The sequence below is a fragment of the Aotus nancymaae genome, unplaced genomic scaffold (assembly GCF_030222135.1).
Source record: "Aotus nancymaae isolate 86718 unplaced genomic scaffold, 86718_ANA_hifiasm-v0.15.2.pri h1tg000025l, whole genome shotgun sequence".
NCBI lineage: Eukaryota > Metazoa > Chordata > Mammalia > Primates > Aotidae > Aotus > Aotus nancymaae.
In genome coordinates this window covers 37,354,669-37,371,269 of record NW_026988438.1, presented here as the reverse complement: position 1 = coordinate 37,371,269, position 16,601 = coordinate 37,354,669, and the positions used below count along the sequence as shown (strand labels likewise).

At 44.8% G+C, this 16,601-nt stretch overlaps 1 long non-coding RNA gene and 1 other non-coding gene across 2 annotated transcripts; both read left to right on the top strand.

The window, feature by feature from the left end:
* Nucleotides 1-1,600: 1,600 nt before the first annotated feature.
* LOC135276533 (uncharacterized) lies at nucleotides 1,601-7,805 on the top strand. Its single transcript, XR_010344100.1, has 2 exons — nucleotides 1,601-3,279; nucleotides 3,687-7,805. It is a non-coding gene; the product is annotated as an uncharacterized LOC135276533 (long non-coding RNA).
* LOC135276591 (small nucleolar RNA SNORD93) lies at nucleotides 3,336-3,409 on the top strand. Its single transcript, XR_010344149.1, has one exon. It is a non-coding gene; the product is annotated as a small nucleolar RNA SNORD93 (small nucleolar RNA).
* Nucleotides 7,806-16,601: the final 8,796 nt, after the last annotated feature.

The following is a 16,601-nucleotide window of genomic DNA, read 5'->3' as shown; positions in this document are numbered from 1 at the left end:
TCAGCAGAACCAAACGCCAAGCTCCCTCTGAAATCTGCAGGGGAGGATCCTTCCTTGTCTCTTCCCAGCCTCTCTCTGGTGGTGGCAGGCAATCCGCCACATTCCTGGGCTTACAGCTGCATTACTCCTATCTGCCCCTGTCCCGCCACATTCCCATCTGTCTCTGTCTTCCTGTGGCATTTGACATCGTGTGATAAGGACATCAGTCATGTTGAATGAGGGTCCACCCCAGTGACCCCGTCTTGACTTGACTACATGTGTAAAGATGCAGTTCCCAAGTTAGGTCGCATTCATGGGTGCTGGAGGTTAGGTCTTCAGTATGTCTTTGGGAATGGGGACACAGTTCAGTCCGTAGCACCCTTGTTGTATAGGTAGTGCTGCTTAGGCATCCAGCCAATAGACCTGTTTATTTACTGCAGTCAAAATACCTTCTCCCCTTCCTCCTCCCAGCCCAATGACACAGAGGTGCTTTGTGGGCAAGACATGTGCAGGGCATGGCCATCATTCTAAGCATGTGGCGCTCCAGGCACCTTGCAACCTCTCTTCAATGAGTTTGCACCCCCGACCCCCGCTAATGTCCTAGGGAGCCAGTCTTCTGTTACGTAATTAGACGAGTCTTGAAATAAGCACTCAGGGGCGTGGCTGAAGACTTTAAGAAACACCAGGCAAAGGGGAGAGGAGGTACCAGAGACACTCAACATTATTTGAGTGGCAGCAGCTTCCTCTGACCTTCGACGAGATAAAGAGACATCACAGCCGGCGAGAGTTTGGGACAGATGATCCCGAGTCCACAGACTCCCCAGACTCGGAGCCCGGGGCAGAAGGGAACCCGGGGCCGTGTGGGGTGAGAGGACCCAAGGCGGGGAAGGCCCGGGCCGCCGGCAGGGGACGCGCGAGGGCCTCCGGGCGCCACCAGTGGGGCGGGAGCTGGGGCAGGAGGGGCCTTGGCACAACTTTTTGCTTGGTGCCGCCCCACCCAGGCCCCTTTTAAACTTGATCTCCGCGGTTTCCTTCCTTTTCGGCCGTGGCGCGTGACGGGGTAAGTGGGCTCCGACCTGCCGGACTCAGGAGCCGGCCATGCGGCTCCAGGGCTCCCCCTTGCCCTTCCTAGGCGCGCCCCTCGCGGCCCCCTTGCCCGCCCCGGCCTCGGCTCGGCGCCGCGGGGAAGCCTCAGTTAGGGCTCCTCGGGGGTGGGGGGCGTCCTCGTGGCACCGGGGGGCGTCCTCGTGGCACCTGGGCCCTTCGTCCCGGGTTAGGACGGCCGGTGTCCTCGTGCGCTTGAAGGGACAGCCCCCCTTCCTCGAGGATCCCACCCCCACCCAGCAGAAGCTGCCAGGCGCCCGTCACCGCCCGCCCCTGAGTCCCTGCTGTCCACGGATCCAGCCTACAAGCAGCTTTTAGTCCCTTTTCAATTAAAGAAGTGATTACATTTTGAGGATCAAATTCCGACCGCGGGCGGAGGCGCCGAGCCCCGGAGGTCTCCTGGTTCTTGGCACACCCGGGGCTCCCGCCTGACCGCGCGAGGGGACGTCGCCTATTTGGGAAGTGAGTGAGATCTGAGGTCTGAAGCCCTTTTAAGATTCCAAGCGGGGCAGTCACCAAACACACGGAGGTCACTTCACTCGCGCAGCCACCAGCTCCCGCCACCAGTGCCGTTCAGTTGCTACTGGCCCGCAGTCGGATAATTTAAAAGGCCTGGAGGGACGAGTCTTGCTGGAGCCGAGGCCGGCAGTGAGTTGAGCAGAGCCCCGTGAGCCCTAATAAGGGAGCCTGCGGTTTCCTCCCCAAGATCTGCTTTTTCAGAGTGGCCAGAGCGTTGTACAACACAAGGCCAGCTTCCAGCATTTTCAGGGTGTGAGGAGGCCCTTCCTGGCTTTCTGTCCTGGGAAAAGTCTGAACTACTGGGTTCTGACTGGGACAAGGACAAGGCGTTGAACGCCTAACATGTCTACCAAGGTGCAGGAATACGCAAGGCGGCCCTAGAGAACGTTTGTCTCGGGGAGCGGCTCTCTTTTAATTGTTCATTACTGGTACAAATTGCCATATAAAGGGATACTTTGAGAATTTAGTAAAATCGATAAAGATCTAAATTTAGATTTGAGTCATCAAAGGAAAGAATCTTTGTGGCTATCATAGGTACCACAGTTTTCTGTTGAAATGTGAACCTTGTGGTTTGTGTTTTCCTCACTTGTGAAAGATTGCTGCCTTTTTAACGAAACCAAATGCGACCCATTTTACCATGCTTTAACAAGGAAAACTTGTACATTTGCAGTCTAGGTTCTAGACACCTTTTTTCCAGCGATATAGATGGGCCCAGAGAATGGACAATTTTCTTTCCCTGGAATAGCTCCAGCTCTGGCGAATAGCCACACACAGCACAGGAAGATGGCAGTGGTGAGGCTTTGTTTTACCGTTGCTTTATGTGTTAGGGATTCTTACTGAGTCAAATTGTTTTAATTATTCAGTTTAAACTGTGAGAGACACCATGTTAAGGAAGCAGTGTGAGCTAGTGTCTACCTAAGGATTGTGAAAACTGAGCAAGTTCCCAGAACTAGAAACTTCTTAGCCCCCTGAACTCAGCCTCAGGGTAAACGAGTTTAGTGCTTCCTTTGGTTTTTTTTTTTTTTTTTTTGAAACTGAGCCTCTTGCTCTGTTGCCCAGGCTGGAGTGCAGTGGCACAATTTCAGCTCACTGCAACCTCTGCCTCCTGGGTTCAAGTGATTCTCCTGCCTCAGCCTTCTGAATAGCTGGGATTACAGGCATGGCTACCACACCAGGCTAATTTTGTATTTTTAGTAGAGACAGGGTTTCTCCATGTTGGCCGGGCTGGTCTCGAACTTGTAACCTCAGGAGATCCGCCCACCTCAGCCTCCCAAAGTGCTGGGATTACAGGCATGAGCCACTGTGCCCAGCCTATTCCTTTAATTTTTAAATCTGTGGAAGGTTTGTTTCGTTTTTCCTAGGCAAATATTGTTGGGATAGTGTTTCTTTTCGAAAATGGATAGTATTTGATGCTGATGAATGGAAAGATGGTGACTTGACCATTTTTCTCCAAGCTGGAAACTACAAAAGACTCCCAAGTGTCAGGAAAAATTTGGAGAATGTAGCTTTGTACAAGAATTATATTCAGAGATAGCAATTTACTTACTCATCAAAGTTAGCTAGTGGATAGCCACTATAGAGACCACTCCATAAAAAACAAAATTGCATGATATTCTTAACATTGTCTTTCACTTTTTTTAACCAGGCGTGGAGTTTCAAGATGCTGATGAACTTAAGGTATGGGCCAAATGGAAAGAATTTGGGTTAAGTTATTAATAGTTGAATTGAAATCCTGGCCAAGGATGAGAACTCTAATCTGATTTCATATGCTTCTGCTCTGATGGATTAAAGGATTTACCTGAGGCCAACTTGATATGCAGGAATTTATTAGATGGAATCACACCACTCCCCCTTTTAAAATTGTGCTTTAGATAAACACAGGGAAAAGCTCTTAGTAAATAGATAATACTACTAAGTCAAGCGAAAAACAGAATTTTAAGTAAAAAAAATAAATTTAGATGTCACAACATTGTGTAAGATATTAGGGAACGTTATATACTTACCTGCACAGTTTTTGTAAACATACTCTAGAGAGTACTGTATTTTGCTATTTAGTAATACCTACTGTGATACTTTTTTTACAGGTCTGGCGCTTGGAAGAATCAGTGAAGCTTTTCAAGTAGATGAGATATATTTGGATACATTACCTTTAGTATCTACAGAATAGAGGTTGCTTTTTTTGGTTGTTCTTTTCATAGTGGTAGCAAGGATGAATTTTGATATGGCCCCAACCATCTATAAGAATATTACCTGACAGTTTTGTGTCTCTGCCTTATAGTTGAGTTGATCCTGTAGAAAATTTTCATGGAATTCAATTTCATTATTTAAAGTAGTTTTTCTATGAACCAGCTGTGGTCTGTAACTTGACAGTGTTAATACCAAAGAGCAATACCTTAATCATGGTTCATATACTCAACAAAGATATGACTTAACTCTAAAGATTGTTAAGATTGTTATTTTACAGTATAGTCTCTTTTTCTTTTTTCTTTTTGTAGTTTATGAGATCTGAGTCTTTTTTTTTTTTTTTCAAGGCTCCACTCTTGTTTCCCAGGCTGAAGTACAGTGGTGTGATCTCAGCTCACTGTACCATCTGCCTCTTGGGATCATTTTCCTGCCTCAGGTCCCCGAGTGGCTGGGATTACAGGCACACACCACCACACCTAGCTAATCTTGTATTTTTACACATTTTTGTTTTGTTTTGAGTCTTGCTAGTGCCCAGGCTGGAGTGCAGTGGCACAATCTCGACTCACTGCAACCTCCACCTTCCAGGTTCAAGTGATTATCCTGCCTCAGCCTCCCAAGTAGCTGGGATTACAGGCTAATGTTTGTAGAGATAGGATTTTACCATGCTGGCCAGGCTGGTCTCAAAATCCTGACCTCAGGTAATCCACCCACCTCAGCCTCCCAAAGTGCTGGGATTACAGGCACAAACAACCATGCCCACCCAGTATATTCTTAAACATTACTGTTGAGCCATATATAGGAAAATGGTGGACTTGGAATATTTGCACAACTATAGTAAAATGCAATGCTACCTTCATTTTAAAGTATCTCACTTTTTAAAAAAATTGGTTTGTGTATTTTATGTGCTTATACATTCTTCCATAGTACTATAGATCATTTTAGTGATTAAATTTGACACTTTTGACAGAAAAACAAGTCAGTGAGTTCCTTGGGATCAAAAAGGGGTTGATTGCAAATGGACAGGAGGGAATCATTAGAGTGATTCTACAGTTGTTCTGCATCTTGATTATGGTATGACTATGCATTTGTCAAATCTTAACAGGATGAATTTTACTGAATGTAAAACCATACTTCAATAAACATGACTTTATAAAAACTTAACCCTCCTTGGCATTTCAGTGGCCTTTCTGGTGAAATCTATATATGGCAAGGTGGTTTAGGGGTCACTATTTACATTAACTGCCAAGTTGAAATAGCAAAAATGCATCAAAGTCACTCTTGGGACATAAGTCACAGAGGTGACTCATGCACACAATAAATACCTGAGAAGCAGGGCCAAATGGCAGTTATGTATCGGCACGCTCATCAGTACTGTGAAAATTGCTCTTCTGGATGGCAACAACACTGCTGTATCCACTTCACAGCAGCATTTTAAGTCTCATCTGTGATGTGTCCATTGCAGTGCCTATGAGGTGGCACAAAGTGGGATATGGAAAATCTGTTACATGTGCCATTACTCTGAATACTATGGCTTCCCTGCAGTATTGCTTTCCACATTGGCTGTTTCCCATTCCAAGAAAGCTTAGGATGTTCTTGACAAATACTGGCTAACCAAGAAATTAGAAAAATGAAAGGAAGCGGAGTAATTGGTTTGGGGTTGAAACGGGTTGATGCTGCATAAACCACATGGTTGACTCTGAAAGACTGGCTGAAAAGAGCCAGTCTGCGTTCCTTGTCCTTATTGCCTTAAAGTAATCAAGGATGCTTCTTAAAAAGGATAGATTCAAGTCTGGGTTGTGAGTCACTGTTTCTGTATGTAATAGGTCTAACTGCAGGGCCTGTTGAGCCCTGCCCTGGTGACCGAGTATTTGCTGACATAACAGTGGTGTCATCTTGCCTGTATGAGCAAAGTACTTCAGATGTCCCTTATGATTCTAAGTTTGATACCTTCCCTGCCACTCCCCCACTACCAAATCTCCTTAACTTATACCCTAGCAATGCAGAGTTGTCCAATATAAAACCCTGGTTAAGCATAGCATCACCCGGGAAAATGGAATGAGTGGTTACAGTCAGTGCCACAGTTCTGCAGAATCAACTTGCCTTCCTTAGTACAGTGCACGTCTACGTATTTAGCAGAGCTAAAAGCAGGAATGGGCTATTAAACCACCATTTTGTTCTCAAGCGCCATGAAGGAAGTAAGCCTGGAGTCGAATGAAATGTTTTTGTTTAAAGAGGACTTAAACTAATTTCAAGTGAGAAACTTGGGCATGTGAATCTTTAATTATGACTATAAAAGAAATTGTGATTGGAAATATAATTTTTATGCTAATGGTTATGATTTCATTGAAAGTAGAAAATCTTATTTAAGAACTCTGGTCACCAAACCTTCCAAAGTAGTGACGTAAAACCCAGTGTAACAATTGTGGCATTGACATGACATGTCAGTTCATGTAAATTGAGTCACAATTTGATTTCAAGAATGGCCATATCCCATTTTATCTTACCCTGCAGTGTTCCTAAGCACTTGAATACAAATAGATTCTGTTTCCTAAAAGTAGCCAAATCTTTGTAGTTCAAGTGAATATTCCAGACTAAAATATGTGTCTTTCGAAGGTCCTTAAGCCTTAGAAATTTAATTATATGATTTGGCAAATGTTTACGTTTTGTTGTGTTAAGTCCTGTGATAGAGACAAGTCCTACCTTTCTGAAGCTTTCACAGTGTGACTCATTTCAGTATGTAAGTCAGTTTTAATAGAATGTGCTTTGGTTGACTTCTGTTGTAAGGAATACTTTCATTTCGTGTCGGGGTCAATATCTGAAAGATTAAATTGTTAAGGCAAACTGAAAAGATCTAGTTATACCTTCCCACACCACATTCCCAAAATAATTTAGGGTGGTTTATAACAAATATCAAGCAACAATAATTAGCAGATAAAAGCTCAGCAAGTAGAAAGCAAGAATAGAAAAACTAAGCCATTAGACCTCATGCTGCAGGCTCCAGCCAAGTTGGCTCTGAGCTTCCTAAGAACAAAGAGCCAACTGGCAAGTTAGTAATCTGACAATTGCCCTAATTTTCTAATGGAGGAGGGGAGTGGCCCTTTGCATTCTAAGCTCCTTAAAGCCAAGTGAGGATGTTTTCTTCATGGTCTCAAGTACTCTATTTTGACGGAAGGAATGGATCAGAAGGTGTCTGCATAACTAAATGGGGATCTAGAGAAAATGGAGGCTGCCTCTGGAGCAGGGAGCTCAGTGGACCAGATGACCTGGTGGTTCTGGATCAACTCAGCTGATTGTCAAGCCAAAACCAGGGATATCTTTCCTCTTGAGGAGACAAACGCCATGCTCAGGTTCTGTGAACAGATAGCCAGAGATCTGTTTGAAAGGCTTATTTTCATTTTGTACTAGAAAACATTGCCTTTCCAAAATTGACTTTGTATTCATAAACTGGAAAGTTCTGATGGCAGTATTTTGTTATGAATACTGACATTGATCACAATCCGGGATTATGCCACCATGACTAGAAGGCCCCCTCATGGAGTTTATCTGCACTGCAAGGGGCCAATTTTCTCGGAATCATCCTCCAGTGACATCTGCATCTCCAGGACAGCTCCACACTAATCTGTTTCAAAGACACAGACAAAATCCGGTCAAATCAGTTTGATGTATGTTTCTGGGAACAGAGCCGAATGTTGTAGCTGAGGGAATGAGGTCTCATACGATTGGTTTTGCAGCTGGACAAGTGCCCTGCCATGTTACTGCTACTCTTTCAGGCAGAATAGAGCACACTGTGTCATTTATATGCCTCTCACAGTGAGAAGTATGTGGAACTTCAGGAATCAGAGTCTAAAACTGCAGTCCGATGGGGTAGCCACTAGTCATGTATACTACTGAGCACCTAAAATGTGGCTAGACCAAGTTGACATGTGCTGTAGGGTGAAAAACAGGAGTGAAGAATTGACTTGAAAGAATGTAAGCGATCTCAATTTTATATTGATGCAAATTAAATGATGTTTTGAATATATTGAGTTAAATGCTTCTTTTTAGATACATGGTGTGCGTTATATTTCTATTGGACAGTACTGGTCTAAAACAGTTGATTCACCCTCCAGTAGAGAGAAAAGTATTGCTGTTTTACCATATAGGAACTTCAGGGAAAAGAAGAATAAAATTAGTACTTGAAAATGCAAAATTTAAGGTAAACAGATATTTTTTGAAGGGCAGAAGGTGCAGGGGTAGAGAGTCAGCACTACTTAGAAGATTTGACATAAATTCTTCACTCAAGCTGCTAGTACTTTTGGAGATTTTATTTTATTTTTGAGATGGAGTCTCTCTCTGTTGCCAGGCAGGAGTGCAGTGGCATGATCTCGGCTCACCGCAACCTCCGCCTCCGAGGTTCAAGCGATTCTCCTGCCTCAGCCTCCCAAATAGCTGAGATTACAGGTGCCCACCACTGCACCCAGCTAATTTTTGTATTTTTAGTAGAGATGGGGTTTCATCATCTTGGCCAGGATAGTCTCTATCTCTTGACCTCATGATCCACCTGGCTTGGCCTCCCAAAGTGCTGGGATTACAGGTGTGAGACACCACGCCTGGTCTGGAGACTAAAGGAAAGACTTCAGAGTGTATTTAGTAAACACTTTACTATGCTCACTTTGCAAGCATTTGTGTGTTCATTAAAATAATCAAGAGCAGGCCAGGCGCAGTGGCTCACACAATGGCTCCCATCCAGCACATTGGGAGGCCAAGACAGGCAGATTGCTTGAACTCAGGAATATGAGACCAGCCTGGGCAACATGGCAAGATCCCAACTCTAAATAAATGTTAAAAAAAAAATTTTTTTATTTTGAGATGGAGTCTTGCTCTGTCACACAGCTTGGAGTGCAATGGTGGTCTCAGCTCACTGCAATCTCCTGGGTTCAAGCAATTCTCCTGCCTCAGCCTCTCAATAGCTGGGATTACATATGCACACCACCATGCCTGGCTAATTTTTGTACTTTTAGTAGAGACGGAGTTTTACCATGTTGGCCAGGCTGGTCTCAAGCTCCTGACCTCAAGTGATTCACCCACCTCAGCCTCCCAAAGTACTATGATTATAGTTATAAGCCACCATGCCTGACCCCAAATATTTTTAATTAAGAAAAAAATCAAGAGCAAGAGGACTTGGTATGCTACATGTCATCACAATATAACTTCCTTAATGAAAAACCATATAAAGGATAATTCTAGTTTCTTGATCCCTGATACAGTTGTGTGTGTGTGTGTGTGTGTGTGTGTGTGTGTGTGTGTACTAAAGTGTCTTTCAGGGTTTTGGTTTTTTGGTGTTTTGTTTTGTTTTGTTTTTAATGGAAGGGAAGAGATTGTGGCAACTGGCACCATAAATATTACCTTATATAAAGCACCCTTTTAAAGATAACCCTTTACGTTATGCAAAATGTTCCATAAAATTCTCCCTTTCCTGTCTTCACTTTGTGCTCTAAAAAACAGGTCTGTGTGAATTCTTTGGTAGTTTCCTTGCTACTAATAATGACATTTTGTCTTTTTGTGTTTAACAGTAATTGAATTCTTCCCTTAGTTTTCACGTTTCTCTTAAGTAGTTGTTCTTAATAGTGACTGGGGGCCAGGGGAAAAATTTGTCCCTCTCGGGGGAGTACAAACTGGAAAAAGAACCAAAAACCCACACCCAGCAAATTGAGACCACACATCAGTGATCACCCTCCACCTATCTAATTTTAACATTGACCAGAATATTCTAATTTTATTTATTTATGTTTTATCTTTTTTTTTTTTTTTTTTTTTGAGACAGAGTTTCACTCTTTTTACCCAGGCTGGAGTGCAATGGCGCGATCTTGGCTCACTGCAACCTCCGTCTCCTGGGTTCAAGCAATTCTCCTGCCTCAGCCTCCCGAGTAGCTGGGACTACAGGCATGCGCCACCATGCCCAGCTAATTTTTGTATTTTTAGTAGAGACGGGGTTTCACCATGTTGACCAGGATGGTCTCGATCTCTTGACCTCGTGATCCACCTGTCTCGGCCTGTTTTATCTTTTTAGAGATAGGATCTCACTGTTTCCCAGGCTGGAGTCCAGTGGCACCAATATAGCTTACCGCAGCCTCAAACTTCTGGGAGCAAGCAATCCTCCTGCTTCAGCCTCCTGAGTAGCTGGAACTACAACCACACGCCACCATGCCCAGCTGATTTTTTAAAAATTCTATAGAGACGGGTGCTTGCTATGTGGGTCAGGCTTGTCTCAAACTCCTAGCCTAAAGTGAACCTCTCACCTGGGTTTCCCAAAGTGTTAGGATTACATGCGTGAGCATGGCACCCAGCCAATGCTAATTTTAAAAATCGAAGAACAATAAGAACCTGAAAACATTGACTTACTATATTGGCAAAAACAAAACAAGTCCCTTCAAGATATCTGGGGTGAAATCTCTCTGACTTTGGCTAATGAGTATGCCAGGAGTGAAGCAGACCCTTTCAAACTCTGGATAGCACCACCACTGGCAAGATATCTTTAATGCAGTTGACGCTTTCAGCAACAGGTTATGACACAATTGCTCTCAAATGTAGCAAAGCACAAGGTAGACACACAGCAGGAACACAGGGAAATCATTGGAAACAGTGTGAGATGGTGCCAGTGTTACCCGAGCTTTGAGAAGCCAAAGGTGCTGCCTACCTCTTAGGTTAAAGGCATCCAAATGCCCTTCATTGTCTTATTTGCATGGACATTTTTAATCTTAAACTTTCTTGCATTAAAAAAAAAGTATAGCACATGCCCTATGGTTACAAACAGTATGGAGATGAAGATCAGCATGCCAAACTGCCGGGGCTGTGGGGCCAGCATGATGAGGATGAAGTGGATGCAGTCTGATATAGTCTGGCTCCGTGTCCCCAGTCAAATCTCATCTTGAATTGCAATCTGAATTGTAATCCCCATGCGTTAGAGTGGGGACCTCATGGAAGGTGATTAGATCATGGAGGTGGTTTCCCCCATGCTGTTCTCATGGTAGTGAGTTCTTATGAGATCTGATGGTTTTATAAGTGTCTGGCATGTCCCCTGCTGGCATTCATTCTCCCGTCACCCTGTGAAGAGGTGTCTTCCGCCATGAAAATAAGTTTCCTGAGGCTTTCCCAGACATGCAGAACTGTGGGTCAACTAAACCTCTTTTCTTTATAAATTACCTAGTCTTGGGCTATGTTTCTTAGCATTGTGAGAATGGACGAATACAAGGTCCATGGTAGTTCAGGGAGCACTGCACACCGTTCACAGCCCCTCGATTCACTTCTGAAATGTTCTCCTGGAGCAGCTGTGAGGTCAAAGGACAAGAGGTTGGCAGGGCAGCAGCGTAGGATAAGAATGAATGTGAATAGAAATCAGAGGACCTTGGTGAGAATTCTGGTTCTGGCATTGACTGTTGCCTTGGGTACTTTTCTGTTGCTCAGTTTCCTCATCTGTGAAATAGGAATATTTCAGGTGCTATCTCATTGGAAGATTCTATGATAGTACTATAAAATGTGTAACCCTGGCTGGGTGTGGTGGCTCACACCTGTTATCCCAGCACTTTGGGAAGCTGAGGCGGGCAGATCATCTGAGGTCAGGAGTTCGAGACCAGCCTGGCCAACACGGTGAAACCCCATCTCTACTAAAAATATAAAAAATTAGCCGGTGTGGTGGTGGGCACCTCTAATCCCAGCTACTCAGGAGGCTGAGGCAGGAGAATTGCTTGAACCCAGAAGGCGGAGGTTGCAGTGAGCTGAGACTGTGCCATTACACTCCCCCCTGGGTGACAGAGCGAGACTCCATCTCAAAAAAAAAAAAAAAGATGTGTAGCCCTGTGCCTGGACATCTGAACATGGTAGTAACTGTCATAATTTGTGGTATTATAGTTATCTTTTTGAATCACCATCACCACCATTATCATCAGAGGCACTCTAACTTCATTTGGAGGTATTTATTTATGCCCCCACTTCATTACAAAAAATGTTTAAGACGTGTTTAAGACAAAAAGAAAAGATTGAGCTTCAAATCTAGTTCCAATTTTAGATTTTTCCTCTTCCTTTCCTGGTTTAGCAGAGGACAAATTGGCCTCTCGCTTCCCCATCCCCCCTCCCCACCTTTCAACCACATGAAGAGGCTCTGTTTGATTACACTTCAGAAGCAGCCTCAGAACTTACTGTGCCAGCATCAAATAGGACAGAAGCGAGCTGTGGTAATGACCGTGTCCTCACATGACAACATCTCCCCTGGGGCTCTGGTGCCTGCTCCCATGGGACCCACTCCCAGATTCTGCCAGCCTGATTGGTTTCCCAGCCAGCTGAGCTTCTAGATTCTCCCTGAGATCCACCGCCAGCCCTGTAAAGTCCTCCTGGTTGCCTCTGTCCTGATCCCTGCACTTAACTCCAGATTGAAGAATTATTTGGAATAATGTGCTGTGTCCGCCATTCTCTCCCTTTGCAGGGCACGGGCCAGGCCGTTTGTCTTCCCGGCTGATCCAGCCCCCATCTGTGGCTCCCACGTGGAGGTCCTGACCAGGTCCCCATCATCCATCCTCCTGGGCTGTCCTGACCACTCTGGCTGGCCTCCATGTCTCTTGGGACCTCCTGTCAAGGACCTTGATTCACTCTGGACTCTGACCCAGAGTTCGCCTGTAAAATCCCCACACTTGGCTCTTAGCAAGCAGTGCTTATAAAGTTAGGAAACATTTACAAAATGCTGCCATGGTATAACGTGAAGCACTAGAAGAAGTGAGGGCTAATGATGCACTGAGAATTATTTCTAAATTGAGGGCATAAAGAGTTACAGTTCTTCAATTTTAAAAAGCAAAATAACTTTTAAGCAATGCATCAAATCTTGCTGTTGTCAGAGTTCTGTAACTTAATTTCCACCAGAATGGAAATAAATAGTTACTGAGCAAGCAGCTGGATGAGACCTGTGCTTGGTGATACATATTGAATACCAAGGTAGGCCACAGGCCACCCCTACCAGGGAGAGGACCTGTCATCATAGCCACCAGTTTCAATAGTGTGAGCCATGCTAAGAAATGAAATGATATATCATTTAGGGCACTTGTGCTTTTCTTTTCTTTTCTTGTTTGTTTGTTTTTGTTTTTGTTTTCTGAGATGGAGTTTCACTCTTCTCCCCCAGGCTGGAGTTCAATGGCATGATCTTGGCTCACTGCAACCTCTGCCTCCCAGGTCCAAGCAATTCTCCTGCCTCAGCCTCAGTAGTAGCTGGAATTACAGGCACCCGCCACCACACCTGGCTAATTTTTGTATTTTTTAGTAGAAACGGGGTTTCACCATGTTGGCTAGGCTGGTCTCGATCTCCTGATCTCAGGTGATCCACCCACCTGGGCCTCCCAAAGTGCTAGGATTACAGGGGTGAGCCACTGTGCCCAGTGGCACTGGTGCTTTTCATGTCTGCAGTTTCAACCCCTCACCACCGACCCCAAGGTCATGTGTAATCCCAGTATGAATGAATGTAAATGGTACTTGCTGGCATTAGGTGTGTGAGAGTCAGAAGTATCCATTTCACCATCAGGCTAAGGCTCTGTATGTCTCACTACCCACCCTGCACCCCAGCCCTCACACAGCAACACTCATGAAAGCCACCAAAATTGTAACTAAATTATAATGGCAATGAGGACTGATCATGACAGTTTTCATTTTTGACAAGTAGTTTGTACAACTGAGAAAGTTTTGGGCTAAACATGTTACCAATGGAAATTATTTCAGTGCATCCTCTGGATTTCCCTGATAAGTAGCTACCATCATTATTCTTATCCCATCTTATGGCAAAGGAAATAGTGACATAGAGCTTCAGTAACTTGCCAGCATCATCAGACAGCCTGGCATCAGGTCCTGAGCTTTATCCCTCATGAGTGTCAAGAGTGTTCTGTGTTTCTGCTGGGCCAGTGGCACACGCCGGTAGTCCCACCCACTCAAGAGGCTGAGATGAGAGGATTGCTTGAGCCCAGTAGTTTGAGACCAGCCTGAGCAACACAGCGAGAACCCAACTCAAGAAAAAAAGAAAAAAAAAATTAATCCAAATCTCATGTAGAGTAAAAACATAAAACAAAAAATTTAAAGGTTTTAATTTTAATCTATGTCTCTGGAATCTTCATTCAGGATACAGCAAAAAAGACTGCTTATTGCAATAGAGAAAACACCAAGTGTCTCTCATACTGAATGTTCTTCCAGATTTCAGGCACTGTGATGAGCTTTCGTGTTTTCCAAATGTGGTCATTTCCTTTGGGTCAGTAAGAGCCAAATTATCTTGGTAGACAGGAGTTGCTAGTGGACCTTTTTTTTTTCTTTTTGAGCTAAATACTTTAATGTGATATTATGTGAATTGCATAAATCTTTTTTTTTTTTTTTTTGAGACAGTGTCTCACTCTGTCACCCAGGCTGGAGTGCAGTGGTGCGATCTCAGCTCACTGCAACCTCCAACTCCCAGGTTCAAGTGATTCTCCTGCCTCAGCCTCCCAGGTAGCTAGGACTACAGTCGTGTACTACCACACCCAGCTAATTTTTTATTTTTAGTAGAGAGAGGGTTTCACCATGTTTGCCAGGCTGGTCTCAAACTCCTGACCTCAGGTGATCCACCCGCCTCTGCCTCCCAAACTGCTGGGATTACAGGTATGAGCCACCGTGCCCAGCCTGTTCTTCAGTTTTGTGCAATTAAAGACTAGAAGTTCAAGTCAAATACCCCAATAAAAGATAATCTACCCATCAGGTTCCCAACTTAAAATATTTTAGAAGTTAGGTAATCTTTAGATGAAAGAATAGGTTTCTAAATCATTTGGAATTAGGAATACAGTTTTTTCTCACATATACATATTCCATCAAAGGAAGGAGACTCCAAAGCTAGCTCATGGTTTTGTAACCCCTTTAAGTGAGCCTACAACATTCTTATTTCCTCTCTCCCAGTATTTCAAAGCTTCTGCAGACCAAGGGGCTCCGGGTCAGTATAGCAGAAGTCAGGAACGCCTCCCCCAACCCCATGGTCCCACCCCATTGTGGCCTCAGAGATGAGAAAGTGAAGCTCTGAGTCCCGGGAGGGCAAGGGCCGTGCTTCGACTCAGTGCCTGGGGTAGGGAACGTGGCGCACGGAGGAGGTGTGTGGGAAGGGCTGGTGAATGAAGGGGGTTTTTGATCTGTAACTTCCACCACTCACTGTCACAATTTCCACTCTTCCCACCCTGTTTCTAGCCTGAGAGTGAGGAATCTCCTGGCTCTGAGGTATGGCCTCAGAGAGGGGTTTTGTAGGTGGTGACTCTGAATTGAGGAGGAAGTAAAAAGGCTCAAAGAAATGTTTTCTTGGTAGAAACCTGATTGTGAGAATTCCATGTCAAGAAGCATGGCCCAGGATGTGAAGGTGATCTGGCTGCGACATCTGTCACCGCATTGATCGCCAGGGTTGATTCGGCTGATCTGGCTGGCTAGGCAGTGTCCCCTTCCTCCCTCACCGCTCCATGTGCATCCCTCCCGAAGCTGCGCGCTTGGTTGAAGAGGACAACCATCCCTGATAGAGGACCAGTCTTCGGTCAAGGGTATACGAGTAGCTGCACTTCCCTGCTAGAACCTCCAGACCAGCTCAGAGCATGGCCCAGGCTCTTCCCAGGCTGGAAATCTGCAGGTCTAACCACTAGGGCCAATGTGCCACTAAGTGGTTTCTGCCACCATCACCACTGATCCCCAACATGTTACTTTTGGAGTTGTCAGGCATCAAACGACCAACATTTTAAAAATACTTGTTTTTAATAGACATGCTTGCAAAACCAGATACATCCTTGCTGCCAAGTATGAACGACACATGGTTGACGGCAGAGTTCAGACAACAAGTATTTGGAGCAGACCAGCTTGTAGACTCTCAAGGCTAGGCATGCCATTCTTGGGGAAGAATTGTGCTGCCCTCCCCCAGGCAGCTAAGGAAAAACTTGCCATTCCCCTCAAGCTGCTCTCTTTCCTCTCTCCTATCCCAATTCTGCAGAAAAAGGATTCAGGTCAATATAGTTCTTTAATGTAGACATCATCTGTAGCATTTACACGCTTGACACCCGGGAAATAACTATTTTAACTTCCCCACATCTCCCAGTGTTCACCTTTGCACTACTGTCTCTGCCTTGCCTGGAACAGTCTGCCCCTCTCCATCACCTGCCTAGCTTGCTCTTCAGGGATTTCTTAATTGTGCCTCTTTCTAGGAAGGCTTTCCTAACCCACAAGACCACACTTGGCATCCCTCCCATGTGTCCTCAATGCTCTGCTCTTCCCTATCATAGCTCCTGTCACTCTGTATTGCTGACTATTGTTAACTACTTACTTATTGGTCAGACTGTAAGTTCCATAGAGCTAACGCCTTGTGTGATCAAATAACTATTGTATCCCCACTGTCTAAGACAGTTCTGGTCACATGACAGGTTCTAGATGAATGAATGATAAAGACACAATAGCACAGTGGTGAGGCCATCAAATGCTTCTAAGATTGAAATCAGCAACATTGCAAGCCGCAGAATCCCATGCCACATACAACCTGCTGCTTACTGATTCTTGCCTGATCACTGTAAGGCCGGTTGCCTCGCTGGGAGCTCAGACGCACACACCCCTCCCTTTTCTTTTTCAAAAAGCTCAGACAAGCCCAGACAAGCTCGGGCAAGTTCATACATGCTCAGGCATGTTCCCTTCTCCCATGCTCGCACAGCCCGGCCTTCCCTTAAAGAACCCAATATGCAAACAAGCTCTTGTAACCCTAGCCTCTTGTCAACCAATAGCAGTCAAGCCTTATTGACCAATAGCAGCCGAGTCTTGACAACCAA